At 34.6% G+C, this 27469-nt stretch overlaps 1 protein-coding gene across 2 annotated transcripts in view; it reads right to left on the bottom strand.

Moving 5' to 3' along the window:
- LOC6039931 (probable sodium/potassium/calcium exchanger CG1090) overlaps window positions 1-15886 on the bottom strand; it is a 37336-nt gene extending 21450 nt beyond the window's left edge. The window contains exon 1 of one of the 2 annotated variants that reach the window (XM_001849377.2): window positions 15202-15886. The gene's annotated coding sequence lies outside the window, so the exon portion shown is untranslated. The remainder of the gene's footprint in view (window positions 1-15201) is intronic. The other variant, XM_038257401.1, reaches the window with a different exon arrangement.
- Between the last annotated feature and the right edge of the window lie 11583 nt (window positions 15887-27469).

Raw genomic sequence — 27469 nt, 5'->3', positions numbered from 1 at the left:
GCATCCAATTTCTATGATTTTTTCCCCGGAAAATTCTTTCAAATACCGTGAAAAGCAGGGGGTGCATTTTGCCCGGGGGTGCATATTACCCCCTCTCCCCAAATCTTTCATACCTTAACGAAACTTAAGCGTTTACTGACATCAATTTTGAAAATTTCGAGTTGTGTTATTATATGAATTATTATTCGTGAATACTGTAACTGATAAAATCTTCATTTTTTTAATTTTTAATCCAATGACTCTATATAACAAAGTGAAAAATCATTTTGGATCTCTTCCGTCACGTGTCAAGGTCATGCAACGGCCGTCACGTTCCTCTGAATATGTTCCGTAATAACTCCAAAAACCATGTATTCACAAGTTTTAAAAAGGAAACCAATGTTTCCTTCACGCCATTTGCTGCCCCCACACCCACGCCACCGGAAGGAAGTTTTGTGGGGTGCTCCGATGCGGAGGAGGCAGGTTGGTGCCGGGACGGTCACGCACCACGAAATTTGTGTTTTCTGGCGAATGATGGGATTTCGTCCCAGTCTTTTCCATATTTTATGAGCTATTTCCTGCGAATGGTGCCCGTTTAATGGGAGTTGCAACAGGGGCGGACTCAGGGCTAAGGGTTGAACTAACTGTCAAATGTCTCGTAGTCTGTGCTTGTGCCAAGTTTGAGCAATGTCTTGAATATCAATCTATGTCACAAGCACGTGTGCGAGAGGACGAATTATGACAAAGATGCTTCTGCATAATGAATGGCCACCATAATCGGATGGTGTTTTATTTTCGTGTTTTTTCCCACAAATGACACACAAACACACACACACATAGAACGACATCTCGGCTGGTGCCAGAGAGGAAGCAAGGAGCTTTTCGTGGTGTGGAGGAGCAACGCGAAAATCGATATTTTCATGCGAAAGCGCGCGCCCGGTCGAAGAAGAATCCACCTCGCGTCGCAAGAGAGCTAAAAACAGAGCAGAGCCCAGCAGTAGCAGCAAATCGTTCTGGATGAAATTTCATTATGTAATTTTGTTACGGCCAGACTCGGAAGCAGAGCAGTCAGTGTTCTGTGTGGTTGCAGAGGATTAGATTGAATTTTTCTGCTTGGGTTGGGATTTTCCGTGTTTGCAATCCGTGTGAATGGATGAGCTTTTGATTGTTTACCTTTGTTATTATATTGTTTTTCTCAGTGGTATGCATTGTCACTGAAAATTTTGATTGGAAAATGCAAAATCAATATTGTTTCTTTGACTCCTGTTTTTTTATCTTGAGGATTTTTTCCTACATTTTTAATAGTTTTCGAACCGTGACTTAGAAAATTGAAGAGTTATTCGATCTCGATTAGGCCATTGCACATTTTATTTAAAGTTTTTGCCCCCCCCCCTTCCTTCGCAAATGCCCGAAAAGTCAGACTTCAGATTTTCAATTTTTATGTACGTGGTTTATGTACGATCCTAAATGAAAACTCTGAACTAGCAACTGTTGAATACAGTCAAGACTCGATTTTCTGAAGGCCTTGGAAACATTTCACATCAACCATTCAAATATGACTTAGGCGTCATCCATAAAGTATGTCACGCTAAAATCGGCCAAAATCAACCCCCCCTCCCCCCTAAGTCACACTTTGTCACGCTGACTCTGACCCCCCCCCCCCCCTCGAAAAGTACGTCACACTTGTCGTACCCCCCTACCCCCATCTTGATTTTTTGTTCAATCTAGATTAAATTTCCAAAAGTTCCTATCGGCATGAGATACCCATGACTCATAGGTTGTTTAGAAAATTTGCTTTAGCAATTTTTGCATGATTTCTAAATGTAAGATTATTATTTTATTGGGAGTTCAATCGAGGAAGTTTTTTTCTATTATTTATTATTGATGATTTAAATCTATTAAGCCGCTGCAAATATTTTTGAACTTTATGCCCTCGCCTCTGACCAAAGTCAAAGGGAGAGGGCAAAAACAAAGTTTGAAAATTGAATTTACGAGCCATGGTTTCAACATTTGAATAAATAAAGTATTTTGAAATGCATTATACACCTGTCCAGTTGTTTTGCAATCATTAGTTTCCAAAATATTTATCTAAGTATTGACGAAAATTTTATTTTTCGCGAAAAAAAAGTTTTTGCGGTGTTGTGCATTGGAATTTCATAAAAAAATCAAAATATTTTTAATCCAGCCCAAACATGGTAAATATTATTATCAATGCAGAAATAGTAGTTTATGCAACAAGTTGCAAAAAGAAGATTTTTTCAGCACGAGTTGTACATTTATCCAACGAGGTTTACCGAGTTGGATAAATAGGACGAGTGCTGAAAAAATCAAGTTTTGCAATGAGTTGCTTACAACATTTTTTGCAATTCCGAAAAACGCTTATATATAGGAATTTTATGTCAAACATTCATGTGTATAGTAAATTCATCGTTCAAAACAAAACAATATTGAAAAATGTTACTTTTCGATACTAGTGCTGAAAAGTTCAACTAGGACTTTTCAGCACTGTTATTGAAAGGTATTAATTTTCCATTCTGTTATTTTTGGTAGGGAAAAGTAGGCCGTTTCGTTTCTCCAGAAGGGCAGGAAAAGTTGACAGTTTCACAGTGGAATTGCAAAAAATGCATTTTAGATTGTTTTAAGTTGATTTAACTTCTATTTTCGTTGAAGTTTTGATTTTTTTTTTAAATATTTTTTTGTCCCTTGATTTTTCCGACACATTTTGAAGGGAGGGGGCGGCATAAACTTTGAAAAAAATTTGCAACGGCCTTATTAAAACTCTGTTTTTTAGAGCCTTGTACACAGAAAAAAAATGATGGTAATATTCATCAGGAAATGGTGACAGATTTTGTGGCTAAAAAAATGATTAATTTTACCCCAGAAAATGATGAATTTTCATCAGTTTTTGATGAATATTCATCAGGTTCACATTTTTACACATTTTTTATGTAATATTACTCAAAAAAAGAGGTAATATTCAACCTATAAAATTTTCAACATTCCAAAATTCAACTTTTTTTTCTGTGTATCGTGTTTAATTTATGAGTAAAGTTTATCAAACTTTTTTTTAAACATATTTTAAGACTGAATTTTCAGTATTCAACAAATAGCCTAGCGTGACGTCACACTCTCACGGACCCCCCTCCCCCCCTTGTCACACTTTGTCAAGCATGCGACAACCCCCCCTCCCCCCTAGAGCGTGACGTACTTTATGGATGACGCCATTAAATGTGTCAGCGGATGTTAATAGTAAAAAATAAACAAAAAAAATGGTCTGGATTCGATTATCCGATTTAGTCACGTACAAACCATTGGATAATCGATAAAACTAAAACAAAAAAAATTCGTTCAAAATTCAGCAAATAAATATAAATATTCAAATGAATGCTGTTCTCCATAATTCTATTATGGGACCATCCATAAACCACGTGGACGTTTTGTTTTAAATCTCAGAACCCCCTAAGGTCAATTTTCATACAAAACAAATCTTTGTATGTAGCGTGGAGAATCGCCGAGTTTTTGAAAACTCTTCAAAATAATATAATTCATTTCATTTCATTTCGATTATTTATCAGCTCTCAAAAAACATAGATCCTACCAAGTATCAAATTGTAACATTGCTCAATTCAGCCACATTAACGGCGACGATCTCACCTCCAACCGGGCCAGAAGTAACGGGGTCACGTCTCGCGGGAGCCACAGTCGGCACTATTCAGCGATGCCAGTCTCCGAGTCCCGTCTATATTTGTCCTAGCTGGTTCCTGTATGAACTTTGCTCCTGCACTTTTGCTACACATAGAGCTTCTGGGTCTCCAATGTTACTCAGAGTGAAAACCCCGTATTTTTCACTCAATGGAAAAGAAGTTCCAGCGTACATGTTTGCACACAAACACTCACACAAGCAAGGAAAATGTCCGCCTGGAACAGCATTCGCAGCGACGTATTTATAGGTTGTTTTCTAAAGAAGAAGATGAAGCAAAAAAATAAAAACGCTGTTCCCTTGTTATGCTTTTCCGTGTTTGCCGTTTTATTCTCCAAAGTTCCCATTTTTTCTCCATTTTTTATTTTGCTAGCTGGTCGAGTAATAAAAAGCATTACGATTACCGTATTTCGCGACTAACTCAAGTCGTCGTTATCGGGCGGACACTGTTCTGTAAAGTGGTCAAAATTTCAAAAATATACTTTCGTGTATTGGAAGACATTATTCCTTGAATCGGAAATTTCCCATCAGTGTAATGTTTGCTACTCTACTCGGCTGGATAAATAGTGCATTCGAACAACATCGGAACATACTCGGCATCTATCCACCTTTTCTCGGAAGCGAGAAAAAAACCTCACCGGAATGGTTCTGTTTTGGATCGGAAATCGATCCTGCCTGGCCTGAATCGGGGTCGGTTCTTATGTACTCGCACGTGTTCACTGAGCCGTGTATAATTTTGGGGCTTGAATCTACTTCCCCTGTCGGGAGCCAGAAAGCAGTTCCGGGACGTTTGTTATGGACAAATAGTGGTAGTTAGGCTTTGCTGAACACGGGCTGGATTAATTCGTTGCTTTGAAAAACAAATATTGGAGAAGTTTTTTTTACTACTCCTGTTTTTTCATGAATTGGTGTAAAGATTTTTTTTAAAAACGTACCTTGCAATTTGAACACTTTGTTCGTTTATAAATGCGTTTTATAAACGCATGTTCACGATTTTGGGAACGCCGGTATAAAAAATTTCGACAGATAAATTTTAAGTCGAAAAAGAAAACTACGTCAGTCTTCAAAACATTAAAAATGATGAAATTAAATACATCCGCTTTTTGTGCAATTTATTTGAGTTTTCTGTAAACAGACATAATTACATTTTCCTATTTAAACGTCATTCAACAAATTGACCCAATTGAAATAATTGCATTAAATTCAGTCCCCAAAAACTGTAAACAACTCGCTTCGTCCCACGCTCGATTTGCTTCAGCAGATAAAAAAAACTCGCTCCGTCAATTTCGTTTAAACCCAATAATTCACTGATTTTGCCCAATCACTCGATAACGGAGATTAACGTTCACCTCCGTCCCACCGTTCTTGGTTGCCTCTCTTCTTAAGCGGTGGCACCCACCCACACCCATCCCAATCTGACATTTTGCTACTACTCTCTTCCAGTGGTGGGAGGAAAGGCTCTGTACGCAATCAATATCAGTCAGCTTGACGGCGAGTTGTGACACTGTGGGAAATTTGGTATTATACAAAATAAAATAAAAACAAATTTCATCGTTTTTTTTTCTATCAAATAATTTCAATTAGAATAGAATGATGTGATGTTGCAAAATAGTTTAATTTAGAACATTTGAAAATCGGCGATTTTTTCCCATAGTGCACAACCAACCCTTAGTAGGAGGGCAGGAAGGATTTCTACGAACATTCATTGACTACCGCCGAGACGTCGTAGTCGTCGTTTTTTTTTTTGGTTCACACTTTCGATATCTGAGCCTTTTTATCTCGCTGATTCGTCATAATCATTAAAACGGTGAAAGAAGGAGCGAGTGTCATTTACCGTCACTTTTTCTCACAGTCGAGGAAATAGCCTTTGTTTCGTGTTATGAAAATGACATCAAATCATTATTTATTTTATGATTTTTCAGTGGAAGAAGAACAGTTAAAAAATGTTTAAAAATATTTAATTTTCATCCAATTAATTCATCCAATTAATTGAAATCAAATTTTCAAAATGTTAAAAAATAAAAGAATTTATAATTCTACTAAAACTTGTCCGTTAATCTATGGTCGAGGTTTTCCAAACCAACCCTGTAAGAGCAGTGCCTTTCTACGAAACCATACGTCAGCCACACACATACGAGTCAAATGTGGATTGCCGGCAGTCCCACATTAGCGAATGTTTTGCACGAATGTTGATTCGCCTCCTTCTAACTGTCAGAGCTCGACATCAAGTTGACAGCTTCCGCTGAGAAGGTTTGATGTACATATGTGGGAACGTCGCCTGCTTAACATTTGAAGAAAATTGTTGAAACTTATGTTAATAAAAAAAATCATGAAAACATCTTTTTTGTAGAGAAAATCCACTGAAAAATCACAATTATATCAGTCTAAGCTATGCAAAAATATTTATTCCTAGACCATTGTGCCGCTAGGATCAAGCAAATGTACAAACATGTCTATTGTAACAGAGAGGACAACCCAAGTGGGGCTCAATCTTGTGCCGGGACCTTTCTCCTCTAGCAAACAAGACTCCACTGCGTGTGCGGACAGATATGTCAGTCCCCGAGTAATCGGATTAGGGCTCCGTCACGGAATCCAGCTCGACCAATCGTAGTAGGCTCCCCTTCAGCAAAGCGACACAGAACGTCAAGAACGTCATCGTGCAGGATCTAGATTTTTCCTCTTGTCTTTGTGCGCCTCGGCCCCTGAATCACGCATGCTTTTGTGTAGGAGTGTGTGTATGTGTGCACCATTTGTACGTATGTGCGCGTATGCGTTCACTCTCAATGAGTAAGCTGCCCATTCACGAGAAAACTGGAAAACTCATGTGTGTCTGTTTGCCGCTTTCTTCCGCTTCTCATCCCGCTTTTTCACACGACCGACGCTTTTCATGACAGTAGCAGGATGACGGCACCAACACCAGGCTGTGACAGCGACGACACTCACATCGGCGTCACAGCGGGCTGTCCGGTCGTGCGTGGCCTACTCTCCTGGCGCTGTCAAATGGAACAGGGAAAAAGGGCAGAAATTTTCATTGATTTTCTATTTTGAAGCGGTTAGTCGCTTTTTCGATTTTTGCTTCCTTCTCTTGCCTACTGGCCACTCAGCGCTCATCGGGTACTCACTTCAATTCTATTGATGTGTCCCTCGTGCTTAGAGAAACTTCTCAAAAAATGTTAATTTTAATTGAATGCACACTTATTCACATTACAAAACAAATATTTTCAATAGTCATCGCCGCTACATTGGATTAAAAAAACATTTTTTAACTAAACTGCCCAAAATAAGATAAATAAAAAATCAGATTATCGGATAATCGAGTCTGGACTGTATTTTGGTGATCATCTTGTGATCAACTCATCTTGTTTGCTCTCTGGAACGAATCAATTATTCGCAAACCTGAACAATCTTGTAGGATTCCACAAAATTTTACAAATGCACGGAATATCATATTGCTGAGAAGTTTAACTGAAGTGCACTACAGCAAAAAGCAGCCAGATGCATCGAAATGATCATTTCTCGAGTTTGTTTGCAATAGATCAATAATTTCAATAGAAAATTAAGCCGTTTCTCGATCAGTTCTCCATCAATTTACGAATTATTCACTTCAAAAATGCTTTAGATTGTTCATCTGCACGTCCTGTAAACGGCATAATTTCAACGATATAATGTCGGAAAACTATTATTATTAGAATTTTTGATGAATATTCATCGCAAACAATTCCAAATCTTAAAGATTCTCAAGAAACTTGATTTTTAAAGAGAGTCTCATTTTCCCGAAAATGTTAATAATTCGATTTCGAAGCATTGTTTTTAATTTAATTTATTTCGTTGTTCAAGCATTACTTGTGTAAAGCACCAGAGTTTGCGGGTGCTTAAAGAATCGAGTAAATCTACTGAATACAAAAACTACAAAATAACCAAAAAACAAAAAAAATATTTTTTCAATTTCGTCCACATTTTATTTACGGATTTGGTCACGGATAAAGTATTTCCTTGTTATAAAAAACATGAAAGAAAAATTACTTCACTGCTGATACAAAAAAAATTAGACCACAGATATGTAACTTATCAAAAACCGTATTGCTAGTGCCATAACTTTAAACCCACGGACCAATTCGGACTGGATATGTAAAATTTTGCTTTAGAGATCCTAAATACCGTGTAGAAGTGCAACCAAAAATCAGCTTAATTTTTATTATAAATATTCATCTGACACATTCTCCAGCGACAAAAATGACGCGTTTTGGCTGACAGGCTGTACATTTTAACTATTTATTTGTTTTTTTTTTCTTTGGTCCAATCATCAAACGCAGCTGGATTAACAATGTCCTAAGGGGTAACAGCCTGAAAAGGTGGAAATTTGGTGTCGAAGGAACATTGACATAAAATTGGACGCCCGATTTGATGGCGTACTCAAAATTCCGCCCCTTTGTCACGAGATATCAAAAACGGACCTCGGATTCGTGATCTGGGACAAAAACTACCCATTAGAACAAAGTTTCACGCGAATCCAAAAGGGCTCAGTACACGGATAGAAATCCTGTCCGCGAAATCGACAACATTGTTGTCGATTCGTTCTAAAATTCGTTTCAGAATGTTTTCGACCAGTCGTCCGGTAACATTTGCAACGATATCGATAAAAAATGTTGTCGATTTCGTCAACATAACTATCTTGGTCTGAATGCGCCGAAATGTATGCAATTTGCAAAGTATCGATATAGCGTCGATATTTTGCTTTTCAAAATGACCGTTATAGCTCAAAACAATTTCGGAATGGTAAATAATATCAGAAAACAGTGTATTCGCAAAAATGCTTTTATTTTCGTTTTTGAACCTGCAATTAATTTACACTAAGATGTAGTACTAATGTGGATTACAATATTGGTTAATTTCGTCCCTAATGTATCTGCGCAGCGTAAGCAGGTGGTTCGTGGTCATGATGAAGTTGCATCAGGCATCAGAGCTGGTTGGATTGGGAGAGAGATTAGAGATTGTGCAAAATAATTTGAGCTTGTGGATCTTACCCGCTGCCGTTAGGATCAGCACTTAGACCCAATCAGTTGACGTACATCCGGCGCGGCCGGACGTCGGGCGCAGCTTCAGCTCAAAGAATTACGGTCGGTCAGACTTGAGCAAAAGGCGGGCGCCTTGACAATCGGCAGGTGGGAAGTTTCTCCTTGGCGTCACTGTTTAGTTTGATTCTGACCTGTGGAAAGAGATGATTAGTTTGATGAAACTTGAACACATCTGAAGACTACTTACTTTTAGCAGACCATTTTCACAGAGCCAGATTGGGACACACGTCGGGGCATGAAAAGTCCGTTTATGTAAAATCCCAGTAGCTTTTCCTTGCCACCAAGAGTTTCCAGCGGGGCGTTGATCATGGCTTGTTTCTTCCTATCCGTCGAACGTGATATCCATATCTGGTCCAGATGAGGCTCGATCAGTTGTATACGATCCAGCTGTTCCCGTTCCCGTTTCTTAGTTTTGTTCTTGAGCGTCAGGATCGTCCTCGGTAGGATGACGCGCAGAAGCATTCTGCCAAACCGCCTTTTCCCTCGGCGTTTTGTACTAAAATTGAAAATGAAAAACACTTAGGCTGAATATCACCTAAAGATTTTTAAATCAACTCACCCTGCTGCACATCGGAGTTAAATTTCCCTCTTCGAGATGATCTGGTCTAAGTTTAATGCCGACGACGACGTCGCAATCGGCCAAAAACATAGAAGCGGTCTCTGGACAACGGCAACGGATTATGGTCATCGAATTTGACCACATCGAATGGCACGAGCTGGACATCAATAAACAATTCTCACGATCTCCCAGCATCGGCTGCATAAAATTTGAACCTGTAAAAAATTAAAAAAAATCATTAAATCTAAGACTTTAAAAATTTAAAAATTAAATAATTCCAAAAATCTTAAAATATAAAGACCATAAAAAAAATTAATATAAAAAATACGATCTTCAAAAAACCCAAAAAAATCAAAAACCAAAAATAATACAATCTATACATAATAATTAATAAAACTTAAAATCTCAATTCTAATAACTTAATGATTAAATGTCAAACCATAAAAAAATCTAGTACATTAAAATTCTTATTCTAAATTTTTAAAAATTCTTTCTAGTAATTCTAAAATTCTAAAATTCTAAAATTCTAAAATTCTAAAATTCTAAAATTCTAAAATTCTAAAATTCTAAAATTCTAAAATTCTAAAATTCTAAAATTCTAAAATTCTAAAATTCTAAAATTCTAAAATTCTAAAATTCTAAAATTCTAAAATTCTAAAATTCTGAAATTCTAAAATTCTAGAATTCTCACGATCTCCCAGCATCGGCTGCATAAAATTTGAACCTGTAAAAAATTAAAAAAAATCATTAAATCTAAGACTTTAAAAATTTAAAAATTAAATAATTCCAAAAATCTTAAAATATAAAGACCATAAAAAAAATTAATATAAAAATACGATCTTCAAAAACCCAAAAAAATCAAAAACCAAAAATAATACAATCTATACATAATAATTAATAAAACTTAAAATCTCAATTCTAATAACTTAATGATTAAATGTCAAACCATAAAAAAATCTAGTACATTAAAATTCTTATTCTAAATTTTTAAAAATTCTTTCTAGTAATTCTAAAATTCTAAAATTCTAAAATTCTAAAATTCTAAAATTCTAAAATTCTAAAATTCTAAAATTCTAAAATTCTAAAATTCTAAAATTCTAAAATTCTAAAATTCTAAAATTCTAAAATTCTAAAATTCTAAAATTCTAAAATTCTAAAATTCTAAAATTCTAAAATTCTGAAATTCTAAAATTCTAGAATTCTCACGATCTCCCAGCATCGGCTGCATAAAATTTGAACCTGTAAAAAATTAAAAAAAATCATTAAATCTAAGACTTTAAAAATTTAAAAATTAAATAATTCCAAAAATCTTAAAATATAAAGACCATAAAAAAAATTAATATAAAAAATACGATCTTCAAAAAACCCAAAAAAATCAAAAACCAAAAATAATACAATCTATACATAATAATTAATAAAACTTAAAATCTCAATTCTAATAACTTAATGATTAAATGTCAAACCATAAAAAAATCTAGTACATTAAAATTCTTATTCTAAATTTTTAAAATTCTTTCTAGTAATTCTAAAATTCTAAAATTCTAAAATTCTAAAATTCTAAAATTCTAAAATTCTAAAATTCTAAAATTCTAAAATTCTAAAATTCTAAAATTCTAAAATTCTAAAATTCTAAAATTCTAAAATTCTAAAATTCTAAAATTCTAAAATTCTAAAACTCTAAAATTCTAAAATTCTAAAATTCTAAAATTCTAAAATTAAAATTCTAAAATTCAAAATTCTAAAATTCTAAAATTCTAAAATTCTAAAATTTAAAATTCTAAAATTCTAAAATTTAAAATTCTAAAATTCTAAAATTCTAAAATTCTAAAATTCTAAAATTCTAAAATTCTAAAATTCTAAAATTCTAAATTCTAAAATTCTAAAATTCTAAAATTCTAAAATTCTAAAATTCTAAAATTCTAAAATTCTAAAATTCTAAAATTCTAAAATTCTAAAATTCTAAAATTCTAAAATTCTAAAATTCTAAAATTCTAAAATTCTAAAATTCTAAAATTCTAAAATTCTAAAATTCTAAAATTAAAATTCTAAAATTCTAAAATTCTAAAATTCTAAAATTAAAATTCTAAAATTCTAAAATTCTAAAATTCTAAAATTCTAAAATTCTAAAATTCTAAAATTAAAATTCTAAAATTCTAAAATTCTAAAATTCTAAAATTCTAAAATTCTAAAATTCTAAAATTCTAAAATTCTAAAATTCTAAAATTCTAAAATTCTAAAATTTAAAATTCTAAAATTCTAAAATTCTAAAATTCTAAAATTCTAAAATTCTAAAATTCTAAAATTCTAAAATTCTAAAATTCTAAAATTCTAAAATTCTAAAATTCTAAAATTCTAAAATTCTAAAATTCTAAAATTCTAAAATTCTAAAATTCTAAAATTCTAAAATTCTAAAATTCTAAAATTCTAAAATTCTAAAATTCTAAAATTCTAAAATTCTAAAATTCTAAAATTCTAAAATTCTAAAATTCTAAAATTCTAAAATTCTAAAATTCTAAAATTCTAAAATTCTAAAATTCAAAATTCTAAAATTCTAAAATTCTAAAATTCTAAAATTCTAAAATTCTAAAATTCTAAAATTCTAAAATTCTAAAATTCTAAAATTCTAAAATTCTAAAATTCAAAATTCTAAAATTCTAAAATTCTAAATTCTAAAATTCTAAAATTCTAAAATTCTAAAATTAAAATTCTAAATTCTAAAATTCTAAAATTCTAAAATTCTAAAATTCTAAAAATTCTAAAATTCTAAAATTCTAAAATTCTAAATTCTAAAATTCTAAAATTCTAAAATTCTAAAATTCTAAAATTCTAAAATTCTAAAATTCTAAAATTCTAAAATTCTAAAATTCTAAAATTCTAAAATTCTAAAATTCTAAAATTCTAAAATTCTAAAATTCTAAAATTCTAAAATTCTAATATTCTAAAATTCTAAAATTCTAAAATTCTAAAATTCTGAAATTCTTAAATTCCTAGATTTTTAGATTTTAAAGATTTTTAGATTTTTAGATTTTTAGATTTTAGATTTTTAGATTTTTAGATTTGTAGGTTTTAAAGTTTTTAGGTTTTTATGTTTTTAGATTTTTGGATTTTTAGATTTTTAGATTTTTAGATTTTTAGATTTTTAGATTTTTAGATTTTTAGATTTTTAGATTTTTAGATTTTTAGATTTTTAGATTTTTAGATTTTTAGATTTTTAGATTTTTAGATTTTTAGATTTTTAGATTTTTAGATTTTTAGATTTTTAGATTTTTAGATTTTTAGATTTTTAGATTTTTAGATTTTTAGATTTTTAGATTTTTAGATTATTAGATTTATAGATTTTTAGATTTTTAGATTTTTAGATTTTTAGATTTTTAGATTTTTAGATTTTTAGATTTTTAGATTTTTAGATTTTTAGATGTTTAGAGTTTTAGATTTTTAGATTTTTAGATTTTAGATTTTTAGATTTTAGATTTTTAGATTTTTAGATTTTTAGATTTTTAGATTTTTAGATTTTTAGATTTTTAGATTTTTAGATTTTTAGATTTTTAGATTTTTAGATTTTTAGATTTTTAGATTTTTAGATTTTTAGATTTTAGATTTTTAGATTTTTAGATTTTTAGATTTTTAGATTTTTAGATTTTAGATTTTTAGATTTTTAGATTTTTAGATTTTTAGATTTTTAGATTTTTAGATTTTTAGATTTTTAGATTTTTAGATTTTAGATTTTTAGATTTTAGATTTTTAGATTTTTAGATTTTTAGATTTTAGATTTTTAGATTTTTAGATGTTTAGATTTTTAGATTTTTAGATTTTTAGATTTTTAGATTTTTAGATTTTTAGATTTTTAGATTTTTAGATTTTTAGATTTTTAGATTTTTAGATTTTTAGATTTTTAGATTTTTAGATTTTTAGATTTTTAGATTTTTAGATTTTTAGATTTTTAGATTTTTAGATTTTTAGATTTTTAGATTTTTAGATCTTTAGATTTTTAGATTTTTAGATTTTTAGATTTTTAGATTTTTAGAGTTTTAGATTTTTAAATTTTTAGATTTTTATATTTTTAGGTTTTTATATTTTTAGATCTAGATTTTTAGTTTTTTTAGCCTTTTGACCTGTAGCGGAACGAGAAATGTAGAGATTCCAAAAAGTTTGTACATATTAAGAAAGATAAATATTTGGTTTTCCTACAAAGGGACCATCTATAAATCACGTGGATAGTGGAGGGGGGGAGGTCTGAGATTTATATAAAAAAAGTGTCCACGTGGTTTATGGATGGTCTTATAGAAATGTTGAGTAGATTGAACTAAACAAGGTACTAGAGAGTTAAAAAAGGATTATGGTGGTGGTTGAGGGGGGGGAGGAATTTTCGAGGAGGTTTTGGTTGAGTGGTAGAACAAACAAGGCTGACAATAAATTTACCTCAATTCCTCCAAATTTGACCTCATGTTGCGTCCGCTCGAACGGGCCGAGTTTGATGAAACAATAATAGAGCAGTCACGGAATTGTTGGTGCTGGCCACTCTATAATATTCACTTGGCTGATCCGGGTTGTTCCGGCTGAAACTTGCCATCCAAAACAGCGTTCAAAAGTATCACATGGTTCGACAAAAGCACTTCTTCACAGGCCATTGATAATACCCGGATCCAGATTTGTTCGATTCTTCTTGTTTCACAAAACTACGGCCGCTTTGCCGAATTTCACAATCGCAACTGTAGCATTAATCAAAACACCGAAAACGTTCACGAAACCGGGAAGACTCGGCCACGGTAACAGAATACAGCCCGGGAACCCGGCGCGACGCGACTGAGTGGCCAAACAGTTTGTTGTGATCTGTTAGCGAAAAAAACAAAGTCCCGAAACGTCATCACTGCTTAGCGTGGTGGTCGATATTTCTAACACACGAAACGGCACCGACGCCGAAATGTAGGCAACAAAGTCGCAGATTTCGTCGACATTGTTAACATAATCGAGAAATTTGTTTTCAAAATCGACAACATTCAATGTTTTCGATTCTATCGACAAATGTTTCTAAACACACGGACAGGATTTCTATCCGTGTAGAGATTCGAATTACCTCAATGCCAAATATTTGTCATACACGGATAGAAATTTTGTAAACATATCAGGTATCTCTGTATTTTCGAATTCGTAAACATTGATTTTTTTTCCAAAATCGTCAATTTTTTTTTTTCGATTTCAATGTAAATATTTTCAAACCTGACAATTTTGTTGTTCAAGTTCGCAAAAATTTTGACGATTTTGGAAATATTTCTATGTTTATGAATTCAAAAACAAAGAGTTACCGGACTACAACTGAAACATGTATGGAACTTGTATGGAACCAAAAAGGTTAGCTATTTCTCACACCGTTACAACGTCATGGCAAATTGATGTGTCAAATGAAAAGTTAAACATAAAATTTGTTTTCCGTAGCTTCTTGTAGAAAATTAAACTTGCTATCCGAATCTGTGATAAAAATTAAGGTTTAGAAAGGTTAAGAAAGGTTTCGAAAAAAGTGAACAATTTCGTGACGCTGGAATGTATTTTTTTCAAATATGATTGATTACACCTTATATATTTTTTTGGATACTTAGCTTGAATTAGAATTTTTAGGAATTGATCTGTTTGAATTGATAATTTTTTTGACTATCTAGGTTTATAAAAATAATCCAAACATGTTATTCTGTTTGCTCATATTCATCATAAAATGTAACTCTCCTGCAAATTATTCTCTCATGCACTCATTCTCTCGCACAACTCTGTCAGGATCTCAGCATGCCGCAGACTTCTCTTACTTCCTCCCCTCGATGGTAGGCAACAGCCGGAACACGAGGAAGAGAAGGAAAAGAACGAGGAAAATCCCCCTCGCCAAAAAGGGAAAAGCTCACCTAATTTCGTGTGCTTTCGCGTATCCTATGATGTAAGAAGAGAGCTCTGTTCACTCGTTCGCTCGATGGTCGGCTGATGTCCTGCTGTGGGTTCTCGATTTTCGGTCGATTTCGGGGTCGAAAATTATCGCTTTTCTTTGATAAATTTGCACACGTTCACCCACTGTAATTTGATTGATCGCACTAATCCTACTACACTTGCCCCAGCACCCAGTGTGCTATCACAGTTGCATACTTTGCAGGTGCTGCTGCAGAATCGAGAATCGGTCGATTTTCTTTCGATTTTCGCTGCTTATAGATCCATTATTTGGGACGATTTTCACACACACTCACTGACGAATCATTCTCACGTGGGTGTATGTGGGGAACGCTTGTGAAAGAGTGGGATGCACTCACTCTATTATTCCTTTTCTTCCTACGGGAAATCAGATTTTTCTTTTCACAGATTTACGGGTTTTTCCCACGAAACTTTTTTCCGCCCAATTTATGCCCCAAATCCTACCAAATGCTCCAATCCTGTGGGTGATGATGGGTGGTGGTCGTGCCTTGTGTGGGTGCTGGTGTGACTGGAACCGTTTTTTTTTCTCCTTCCTCGTTTTACTACTTTGTGCGGAACCCCCGGAAGAGACACCCCTTGGCGCGGCCACGATCACTGCCTGACTGACTGAACTCGGACCACTCTGGTTGGAGCCTCCTTGACGATTTTGGGGGAGCTTCTTCGCACGGAAAGCTCCTCGCGAGCAGGGAGCATCGGAATTTCTCCGGAAATGAGAGCCAACTGAGTGAGGAGAAAGGAGAGTGAGTAGTTGGGAAATGAGTTTCTGAGAGGTAGAGAGCCTTTTGCACAGTGGGCGCAATTCATAAAAGAAAGTTAATCCCTTATCCATATTTTTTTTTTAAATAAAACAATTTCACGGCTTAAATATAAAATCTTGTTCCATTTCTACAAGTTAATCAATTGATAAATCAAAAACGAAAACAGTCGTACATTTTTAACAACGAATTGAATAAATACGACGACTGCAGAAAAAACTAGATTTACAACTAGTAGATACAACTTTTGTTTTGCAAAAGTGAGCCATTTCATCATTCGAGAATGACAGAAAAAGTTTTACGACGGAACTGGAAAATAAACATTTTTTATAGAAAAATTTTATAATTTTAATTTAAATTGAAATTTTTAGGTTGAAAATTCAGAACATGTATTTTTTTTCTTATTTTGCAATAATGCATGATTTTTTTCGTAAAACTTCAATTCTTCAATTTTTCTTTTTTCGAGAAGTTGTTTTTTATTGTTTTCTTGTGTTAAATCAAGAATTTTTGTTTAAAAATTCCTCAACGTATTCTTGTGATAATCACTCATTCCCATTTCGTTTCTCCACAGGTTTCTACCCTTAAACCTAAGACACTCACTATGTTTGCTTTTTTTCGCTCTCTTTCCACCATAAGTTGCCAAAATAACGATCTCTAAGCACCCCCGTCCAAATCGAACATCGTATTTTTGTCCGATATTTATGTGTCCGGAGTATCCACAACCCTTGTGGAACCGGCCCTCCAGGCCCCCCCCCCCCCATCTCCACTTCCACTGGAATCGTTAATAGTACGCTAACGCGATTCGTATTCATTAGTGGCCAATGCTAATGAGTTGATGGAATTAGTTTTCTTCTTGTTTGGGGAGAGCGAGCTCCTCACCACTCGAGTGGCGCCACCCTAACCCACGAATGCACCCTCAGTCGGTGATTTCCGGCTCGATGTCATAAATCGACAAATCTGTGTGGGAGGAAATCATTCGTGGGAAGAGGGTAGGGGTTTGGTGGGAAATTATTGTTTATTTTTTTGGTGTCGATTTTGGTTTTTGTCGCGACGAATACCACAGACAAAAAAACTTCTGTGACATTCTCTGATTTATGTTTTAAAATTATCCAAAAATGTTTAATTAACGTTAAAATATCATTCAGCTTTTCAATCTGATTTTATTTACCACAATTCATAACTCCCGGAAACGCAGCACAACAAGCCAACCATGTCAACTGCCGTGTAAACGATTCTCGGAACCAATTAGGTGACCATATCAGGTTCGTAATCACGCAATCACATGTTTTCACTCAATAGAAGGAAAAAAGGGCGCTGCTCCACGGTTGCGTGCATCGCGGCGCAAACTTCCGCCAACGCAACGCCTCGATGTATGTATTCCCACAACATTTAATAAATTTAACCTCACAACAAGATTAGCTTTGCTACTTTTAAAATCCCCGCTAAACAAATTGACCGCGTGACGATTCAACCGCTATTTATGGTCATTATCTTTTCCTTTTTTTTCTTCGAAGTCATTTTCCCACTGCTCTTCAACGGTTTTGTGCTGATGTTGTCAGATGGGACCTCATTACGAATTCTGCACGATCTTGGCGATTTATCAGCAGATTAGGCGCTTGCTTCCTTGAAAGGCACCCGGTGTCCTTCGTTGGGCACGGCTGTGAGCAGCAAAGCAAATTTGATTCCGACGCAACGGCGACGTGACGAAGCCAGTGACTTATTTTTGTCAATTTTGGTTGGGAAGTCTGCTGGAGCAAAGGTCAGACGTAAGTCAATTAAAAATGGTACATAAAAAAAATAGCAACCACTGCTTCCAAGAAACTTCAACCCTGGATTAAATTGTAAAAGGTCCTATCTGCATAGGAAACCCATGACTCATACGTTGTTTTGAAAATTTTATCTAGAGCTGTTCAATGTTGGATTGATGTATTTGATAAAAGAAAGGTAGGTTTGTCTGTGGTTGACGTTTAGTTTAGTGAAGTTAATATAATAAAAACCAAAGAAATTTCGCCAAAAAGGCTTTTATGAGACATTAATCAAAACATTTATCTAAAGGAAATTAGTAGGAATTGAATAATTAAATAAAGAGCGAAACTTGTCAAAATTACTCACTATTTGAGTAAGTTTTTATACAACATAACATAAAAAACGTTTTTGGACATCTATAAGTTGACGAAAAGACCATGTGCTGTGACACAGGATGTTTGAAAGATAACTTGACAGTGTTGCCGATTATTTTGGAAAAATATATTTTTATGTATTTTCTGATGAAGGAAACTTGTAACTGATTTTTTCTTTCTACCTTTTAACTATATTAAAATAATAAGAAACGGCATTTAAAAAAAGACTCATACGGTTGTGTTGTTAACTCGAAATTTAAATCTAAGTCAGCCATCCTGAGAAGAACCCATGACTTTCCGCTTATGAGGCGAACCCCGTAACCATTAGGCTACAGGAGGTTGGCATTACACTCAACCCCCGGTAATTGGTCACATTTACGTTTGACACTTTTTTAGTTTGTGCCCCGATGGTTGGTCAAAGTCAAACTACAAAGCAACGAACTGTATCTTTTTACGCGGGACTCACACTCACTATCAAACCAAACGTTTGGTAGTTAGTGTGAGCTCTGTGTAAAGTGAGTGTCAAACTAAAAAGTTACCCCGTTCGTTTGACAACAAATGGTGTCAAACAATCGGGATTTCAATGTACCTTAGTATTAATTTAAATTATGTATTAGAATGTGTTATTTTTAAATATTTTTTCTTTTTATCACGAATGGCTCAGAGTAATCAACCACAAGCGAAGAAAAAAAACGAAAAACGAGACTCCTTATAATCTAACCAGCAAACCCACTTCAAAGCCCAGACAGGCCGGCATCAATAAGTTAAAGTTTTGTGCTGTGCGCTACCATAAATTAAAGTCATCTAATAAATGGAAAATCGCTCGCTCTTGACAATGCGACACAACCCTCCCGGATTTTAGGGGTTCCTAAGAGCTGTCTGTATTGTTGTGTTTCACCACCATCGTGCTCAAAGATTTACAAAATAAAAAAAAAACGAAAAAGAAGAAAACGCAAACATGGGCGACGACAACGTGGAAGAAGAATAAAAAATTGGTTGGAAATATTTATCAAAAGTGGGTAATAAAAGGAAATGTGAAGGGAAAAGGGCTGCTTTCTGTGAATTTCATAGATACAATGATAAAGAAGAAGACGCCTGCAGCCGCCGACAGTCGAGCAAACCCTTTTATCGAAAGGGATCTCTGCCAGAGAGAAGTGAAGCCTTAAGGCGGAAAACGCTTTCCATCCCGGCTTCAATGGATGTTGTCGTTTGCATTCGTAACGTACCCCCTAATTGACTGCTGAACTGGAAGTGGTACGATTGTGTCGGGAGATGCGGCGATTCCGGGAAAATTCGAGTTCCATCCGTCGATGAGTTTGCTAGAAACGCTTTTCGGCAAATTTCAGCAACTCCTCCTACAAGCCTCGAATCGGTATTGTCCTTTTGTTACATCCAACAAGGTCATGGTCCACGCTATCGATCTTCTGAAGTGATCTGGACCAGGGGTGGAAAAGTTCACCCTACACTCATAGGATGCCATGACAATTTCCAACCCTGCTACGCCACGGAATCAATGGATTTGACTTTCCGCAGGTCACTTCGTCTCTAAACGAAGCTGTCAAAAACTGCAACCGGAGCGAACAATCAACAAAAACTGTTGCTTTAACACCTATTATGGTCCATTGTGTCGCAAAGTCGGCACGGCCTCTCTGTTTTTCCATCTGACATTAATGCCCTTTCGCCGCAAAAAGAGCCCCGGAGGTGGGTGGAGAAAGCCTCACAAAGGCCGCTGCCGAAGGCGGCATTTCGCCATAGAGGGCCCGAAAACGTCATTCCAGAGTGCAACCGATTATCGGCCCTTCGTACGACCTCTTTATTGTCGCAAACGGTAGTGTGCAAAAAAAAGAACAAAAAAAAAAAACCTCTGAAACAAGACATCAACCTCTAACCTTTGTAAAAAGACATCAAAGTAGCCCGGGCAGCAGCCAGAACAACACACTTCAAAAAGGGCCGATTCCGAATTTTCCCATTTGCTGCCCTGAAATGTCATCGCCTGGCATCAGAGAGTAGTCATTATTTATGTTTGTTTGCTAAACTTTTAAAGCTGCTGCTGAGTCGGCGTCGGTCGATGAAACACACCGAGAAGGTCGGTCAGTTGGAAGTTTTAAACTACGGACCATACTGCCCCTTTGATGTGGTTGCGAATTCTGACAGTGGCAGGTTTTTTGAGGCAACTGTGCCAAATTGATGCGGTATTTTATGCATTGCCTTAATATACATTTTAAATTTAACCTCAACAACAATTTACATAACATTATTTTAAATTTCAATATTTTATATTGAGAATTTTTTAAATACAAATTCACCGGAAATTGATTTTGTTGTTAAATGATAATTCATTTATTTCTGGCAGCTTTAATCTGCTTGGCCCTAAAAATTTAGTTGCTAATTTTACTACACTCAAACCCCGATGGTTTGACACCAACTGTTGTCAAACGAACGGGGTCACTTTTTAGTTTGACACCCCTTTTACATGGAGTTCACACACACTACCAAACGTTTGATTTGATAATGTGCGTGAGCGCCGTGTAAAAAGTGACAGTTCGTCACTTTTTAGTTTGACTTTGACCAACCAACGGGGTACAAACTATAAAAGTGTCAAACGAAAAAGTGACCAACCACCGGGGGTTGAGTGTACACATAGCGATAAAGCTTATGCTGAGCAACACGATACGATTTAAAAAATTTCGGTCTGCGGCCATTAGGAGTTTTTAGCATGTAATTTTTAATAAATTTGTTTTGAACATGTTTTAAGTTAAGAAAATACTTTTTAAAATGGCAACACTGCATTACTTTTTAAAATAGTTTAGCACTGTAAATGTCAAAAATGTGTATGACTTTCTCTTACTAAGTCATCATTTTTTTAACAAATTGCGAAATTTCGCATTAAAAAATTCTTATAAAATGCGATTTCTATCAGCTTTTCGAATACAAATTTTATTGTCAAGCAAAAAAATCGCGCCCTATTTTTTAAAGAATTTCTGAGAAGGGTGGACAAAAACTTGAAATGAAATTTGTATTTGCCTTAACATTCCAACGCCCAAGGCTCCAAAAAAGTTAGAACGGTAACTTCAGCTCAATGGTTCTCGGGCATAACTCAACCAATCAAGATTATTCTTCTTTCTAGTGATTTGTTAGGTTGTCTAGATGATTCTAGAACTTTGCAGAACTTAATTTGATCAAATTTGTAATTTTTGCGATCAAAAACATCGTTCCAACTTTTTTTTCGAGTGCAAAAAAAAATTCGCCGAAAATTCCGCGGAGGCCCTTGTTTTAAAAAAAGGTGGAACGTTGGTTTTGGTCACCGAAATTACAGATTTGTTCAAATCAAGTCCTGCAATATTTTAGGATCATCTAGACATTCTTACAAAACACTAGAAACAAGAATCGTCCCTATTGGTTGAGTAATGCCCGAGAACCAGCGAGTTGAAGTTACCATTCCACGTTTTTTGGAAGGCTTGGGCGTCCGTGTAAGTTGGACATGCGTTGGGCGTTCCAGTGTTAAAGAAAAATAATGAATCGAAACTAGGGGAACGGCATCTAATTCCAGCGTGCCTCCAATGTTGCCAAATCAGCAATTTGACATTCAATTACAGCTCATTAAAAGCGTTTTCAATTGAAATCGAGTGATAAATAGCTCAATAAGAAGTGAACAAGCAAGTTTCTATCAACAGTTTGCAAAATTGGTTGTTTAAATAGTGAAAATGAGCAAATTGGACGGAATTAGGAGCGAGTGCTTAACCTGCCAAACATACGAGAATTTCCCCTGTTAAGTTTTCCTCTGATTTACTTTTAGCCCAGTTGATTGAATAACTTTATGCGTATAGCTTGAATTTTTGAATTAATGAGCAACTTTGGTCTTACAAAAACTTTTCTTATTATTTGTTTTTAGGTTTTTGCTTCATAGGGTATTTGTCCCTATTTTGGGCCTACTAAACCGAGCTCACTTTTTATTTGATGTATTCTCAAAGGCTGCTATAGCCAGTCTTGCTTTTATTACATGAATAAGGTGGTTTTTTAATGCTAATGCTCTTACGAGCAATTCCAGCTCAAATCAGGAATTTTTCTGGTACTTTTGTACCCGACCCTCTCCGATTTCAATGAAACTTTGTAGACATGTTATCCTAGGCCTATATAAGCCATTTTTGTGTATATGGAGCCAATAGTACTCGAAAACAACATTTGAGAATGGCGTAAGGTATTTAAATATTTTTGTATTTTGTAATTTAAAAATTACTGTATCTAGAAGCCGTTGCGTCGTATCAAAAAGTGGTCAAAGACAAACTTGTAGGAAATTGGACGGGCTTTCTGAAAAAAATACACTGAAACAAAAATACACGCCACATCTATGAGATTTTTTGATTTTTAAGTCTAAAACTTAAATTTAAAGGTGATGTCACGTTTTTTTTCGTTCAAAATTTTTGAAGGAATAGCCTAAAATGTTACCAAAAGACTGACGAAAAATGCAGGATGGTATATCACTCCTAAAAAAATACAAAAATCATTTACTCAAACAGTTTTTTTGAAAAGTGGTCTAAACGTCAAAATTTTTAGAAACCGGTAGTGGCAATCGATTCTCCAGACAATTTTACGTATAAATCTTTATTTTGACCATTGTCCTATGTCTAATCCTTGGGAAGATACAGCGGTTTTGAAAATAAAAATGTTGAAAAAACGGGTTTTTTGGTGGTTTTTGGGTATTTCTATATGACAGACTTGGTTTTTCAGTCTCGTAAATATTTTTACCGGAAAGCTCGTCCAATTTCCCATAAGTTTGTCTTTGACAGCATTTCAATTGGATGTAAGGGCTTACAGATATAAGCTTAACTACATTGCTAATAACTGAAAATAGAATATTTTTTTCAGTGTGGTAGAAACCTGGATTGTAGTAAATTTGCTTACGTAAATATAAAAACGAGTCAAATCAAAAAGCTGTCAAAGGCAAACTTATGGGAAATTGGGCGAGCTTTCCGGTAAAAATATTTACGAGACTGAAAAACCAAGTCTGTTATATAGAAATTCCCAAAAACCACCAAAAAACCCGTTTTTTCAACATTTTTATTTTCAAAACCGCTGTATCTTCCCAAGGATTAGACATTCAGCATTCTCTTATAAAGAAATATTCCATAGGCCTTCAAGCTGCAAAAATGTGTTGAAGCATAATGTGAGTTGTGGGATATTAATTTAGTGAATTTCTATATTGAAACCCGTCTGGAGAGTGGTTAAGTTGTAGAAGGGCAAGAAAGCTGCATCATTTTTTTTTCTGAAAAAAAATAATTTGCTTTTCTACTGAAAATTAAGACCGAGCCACGTAGCTTAGTGTTAACGCTAGATCGGGGTTCAAATCCCGGCTCGGAAATTTGATGAGAATTTAATGACAATTAATGGTTTTTGATTCTATTTGTTGTAGAACGTTGATAAACTATTTGATTTTAAGTTTCCACAAGGTTTTTATCATTTACATGTTCATTTTTGATAAAATTTTGCGTTTTAATAAAGTGCTCTGAAGAGCCTATTTTCGCCCCCCTAAATCCAATTTTCGCCCACCCTTGGAACCAGTTTTCGCCCACGACAAAAATCAAGAAATCAAATGAAATTATAACACAAAGCTAAGGAAATATGGTCTCCTATTGATACACACTTCTCACTCTCACTAAAAAAATATGACTGAATCAAAATTTGTGATAGAACTCATGTGTCCCTGTTCACCCAAGATAAGGGTACACAGTTACAATTAGCTCCATGTTGTTGTTGATTTTGTTAGGGGAGCTTTAACCCTATGGGTCATTTGCTCCCGAATTGACTCAATATAAAACATCGAGTACCTCTTAATAAAAATATTAAAGCACATGTGTAACTACTTCTCCATCCTCTGCCTAATTTGCTCTCCTATGTACCAGTAAACTTTTACAACATTTGAACCAAAACCCCTTATGAATGAAATAGAGGGTGACGATTCTCGAGATTTTCAATTTCCCGGGAATCGAGAGTTGAATTTGGCCATTTCCCGGGAATTCCCGGGACCCGGGAGTTTTTTTTTTCTATGCCAATAGTGGTAATAATTTAAAAGGAATTGTAATAATATTGTTTCTTTTCAATCAATTAAGTTACATTTAATCATACTTATTCTATGGAACGTTATCTTCAGTATCCTTTTTATCTTAGGAACGATGTCTACCATTAGATTTTTTTTTTCTGAGTCTGCAAATACAAGATCGTTTCTTGTGCTATTTGGGAATCAAAATTGTAGTTTAAAATGTTACAGAATCTTTATTCGCACTGAGTGATTTTTCAAAAGTTTCACAAGCTGGGTTGCATTAACTACTAATTAGATTTTTGTGAAGTAAAAAAAAAACTAATATATAATTTTCCAGTACCGGAATATTTGCAATATGATAAACACTTACTTAAAACAACAATTTAATTTTTTCCTTTTAAAGGTCAACTGTAAATACTGATTGAAAAAAAATTACAGTTATCAAGAAAATCCGAATGTTCACAATTGGTGAACAGTAAACTTTACAAAGATTGATAGAGTAATTTTTTCCAAAATATAATTGAATATTGAGGTGACGTGAAACACAAAATGACTTTTTGACATCAAAAAGGAAATTACCTTGATACAGCGAAATTACTCTAGGGACGAATTAAAAAAAAAACAGATTATGAGAACCGCTTTGCTCGAGAGAGGATATGGAAATTGAACTTATTTTGAAAAAGTTTTTCCTTCTTAGAAATAATATATAAAAATAATTAAATAAAAAACTTTAGATTTCATTTCTGGGATTTAACTGCTAAGTATGCTTTAAGATAAATTCTGGGGTCCAAATTCTTTTTTTTGGCTTCTCTCAATTATAGTTATTCGAATTTTCGACAAGTCAAATTTTAAACTTTTTGAATAAAAAGATCAGAGAAGCATTGGTTTATTCGAACTTGGACATCGAACATTGAACTTCCAATATTCTAAACAATTAAGAATTTTTCAGATAATTTTCTGATTAGTTTATATAATTTTGCTTCGAAATTTATTAGTATGAAATTTCCCGGGAGTCTCGACCGAATTTCCCGGGAATCGAGAGGTCCAAAAATGGACGATTTCCCGGGAATTTTTTCCCGGGAATTCCCGCTCGTCACCCTCTAGAATGAAAGTAATTAAAATGATTATTTAACCTTTAAAAATAATCTAGAGTGTTCCAAATATATTTTCAAGCACATTTCGCTGCGATTAGAAAAGTTTTTATGGTAAACGAAAACTGGTTCTAGATAAAATCTTAAAACACAATACTAGATTTCGCCCTGGTCGAAAATTGGATCGAATGTTTTTTCATGACCCCAGAAATCGCCCACTTTATTTTATTGAAATAACCTTTGGTAAACGTTTAAAATAGGTAAATCACTAGATTTTCATGAAATTCAGACATACAGTGAACTAATGAATCATTATTTCACATTTTTTTCGGACAAAATGAGTTGTTTTCCCTCATTACCATTATTACCCGCTGTAGTCTAAATTGACAAAAATATGGCGGCTGCAGTTAGGCTTTTTTTAAAAGCTTATAAAAACTTAATAAACAATAGAAATTCATTAGGAAAGTTTCAATTAGTACTAGAAATGAATGAATATGTAAACCTGCATAATAAATTCAACCAAAAAACGTAATGAGTTTGCTAAATACAGATTAAACCCAGTAAGTGGGGGAAAACTGGAGCAGGGCGAAAACTGGGTCCTCTACCCTAGTTGAGTAATAAACTGCCACTGAATCCGCTTTTTAAATGCCGGCCCCGATACTCTTCAGGGGTGTTCCCTTCAGGAACTGTGAATAATTTACTTTACTATACTCAAAATTAACCACACAAATTTGATGAATTTCATAGTTCCACACATCATACCACCCACCGGGAAGCCTCCCAACCCAAAGTCATCTTGCGAAATTTTCGGTCCGCACACGTATGGATTTCTCATGCAGATAAATCATGATTCCGGTTGAGCGAACCTGGAACCGCACAAAAGCAATTGGAAAACTAATTCAAATGATGGGTGTGCAAATTAATTTCCTTTTCGTCTGATGTGCCCTACTTTTCCCACACACCGCAACATTACAATATATATGTACAAAAACAACTCAGCAGCAGATCTTGATCCTGGCGGACCACGTGGTGGTCCGGGCACGAAAAGGACATTCCGTTTGCCATAATCGGCCCAGCAGGATGCTACCACAACACCACACTGTGACGCTGACTGCTGGGGAAGTTATTGGGAAAAGCAGTAATTTGTGCTCACAGAGACGTCACACAGTTGGTGGCGCTGAGTGATTTCACACGATGTTTCGAATACCCCGGAAACTGCTGGAATAATTGAAAGTGATCGATCACGATGCAATTTAAAAATTGGGTCACAACATTTGCGGTGAGTAAACGTTGCTAACCCCTTTTAGGTCTAATTGAAGCTGATGGATTGGTTATCTGTTTGCTGACTGTAATGAGCACAAATTTGTTGATCAAGATCGATTTCTAAACTTTTGACAAACAGCAATAAAAATGTTGAATGTTGTCTAGTCAAGCCAATTTGCATCATTAGTTCGTTCTGATAACGTATCGATTTCATCCGCCGGGCTCAACCAAAAATAGACCATCAGAGAAAATCAACCAACAACAAGCATGAAAGCTCAAACAGGGAACAACTGCCAACATAACAACTTCTCGTCACATAGAGCAACGGAAAGCAAACCCACGCACCAGATTTGCGGTTCCTCAGCTGGAAGCCAAAGTCAGTCGTCGAGTCCGGTTGTCTCACAGACCCAGACAGAACGACGCGCCCGGGAACTTCTTCTCCGCCTTCTTTGACTTTTTTTTTTGTTGCCGAGGAGATTCCAATAAAATAAGGCAACGAGGAAAAGGACAACCCTTGATGGAAGGACCTCGAGTCCTCTAGTGGCAGCCAGTTTGGCTTTTCACTTTTATTCTGTGCTTCGGCAGAGAATCGTCACAGAGAACAGAGAGGCTGAAATTTAGCAGAAAGAATTTGATAAAGCATTCTCAGCCCGGCTCATTGTGCGTTGTATAATCGTGTTTGTTACTGCTTGTCGTCTGTTCTGGGTAAGGACAGCATCCTTATAAAGCACAGTGGTGCAATTTGGGGTAAAATTGTTTGAAATTAAAATGCAGTCAAGTTACAAATTTCACAACTCGGCGTTTTAAAGTTAATCGTGGTGATTATTGCATTCCATCGTAATATTACGATCGTTATTTCTCGACTCACGATCGAGATTTCTCGATGGTAAGATTACGACTTACCATCGACAAATCTCGATCTACCATCGACAAATTACGACTTA

This window comes from Culex quinquefasciatus, chromosome 1 (genome assembly GCF_015732765.1).
Source record: "Culex quinquefasciatus strain JHB chromosome 1, VPISU_Cqui_1.0_pri_paternal, whole genome shotgun sequence".
Classification (NCBI taxonomy): Eukaryota; Metazoa; Arthropoda; class Insecta; order Diptera; family Culicidae; genus Culex; species Culex quinquefasciatus.
Note: the sequence above shows the minus strand (reverse complement) of the source record. Positions and strands in the feature narration are given on the sequence as shown.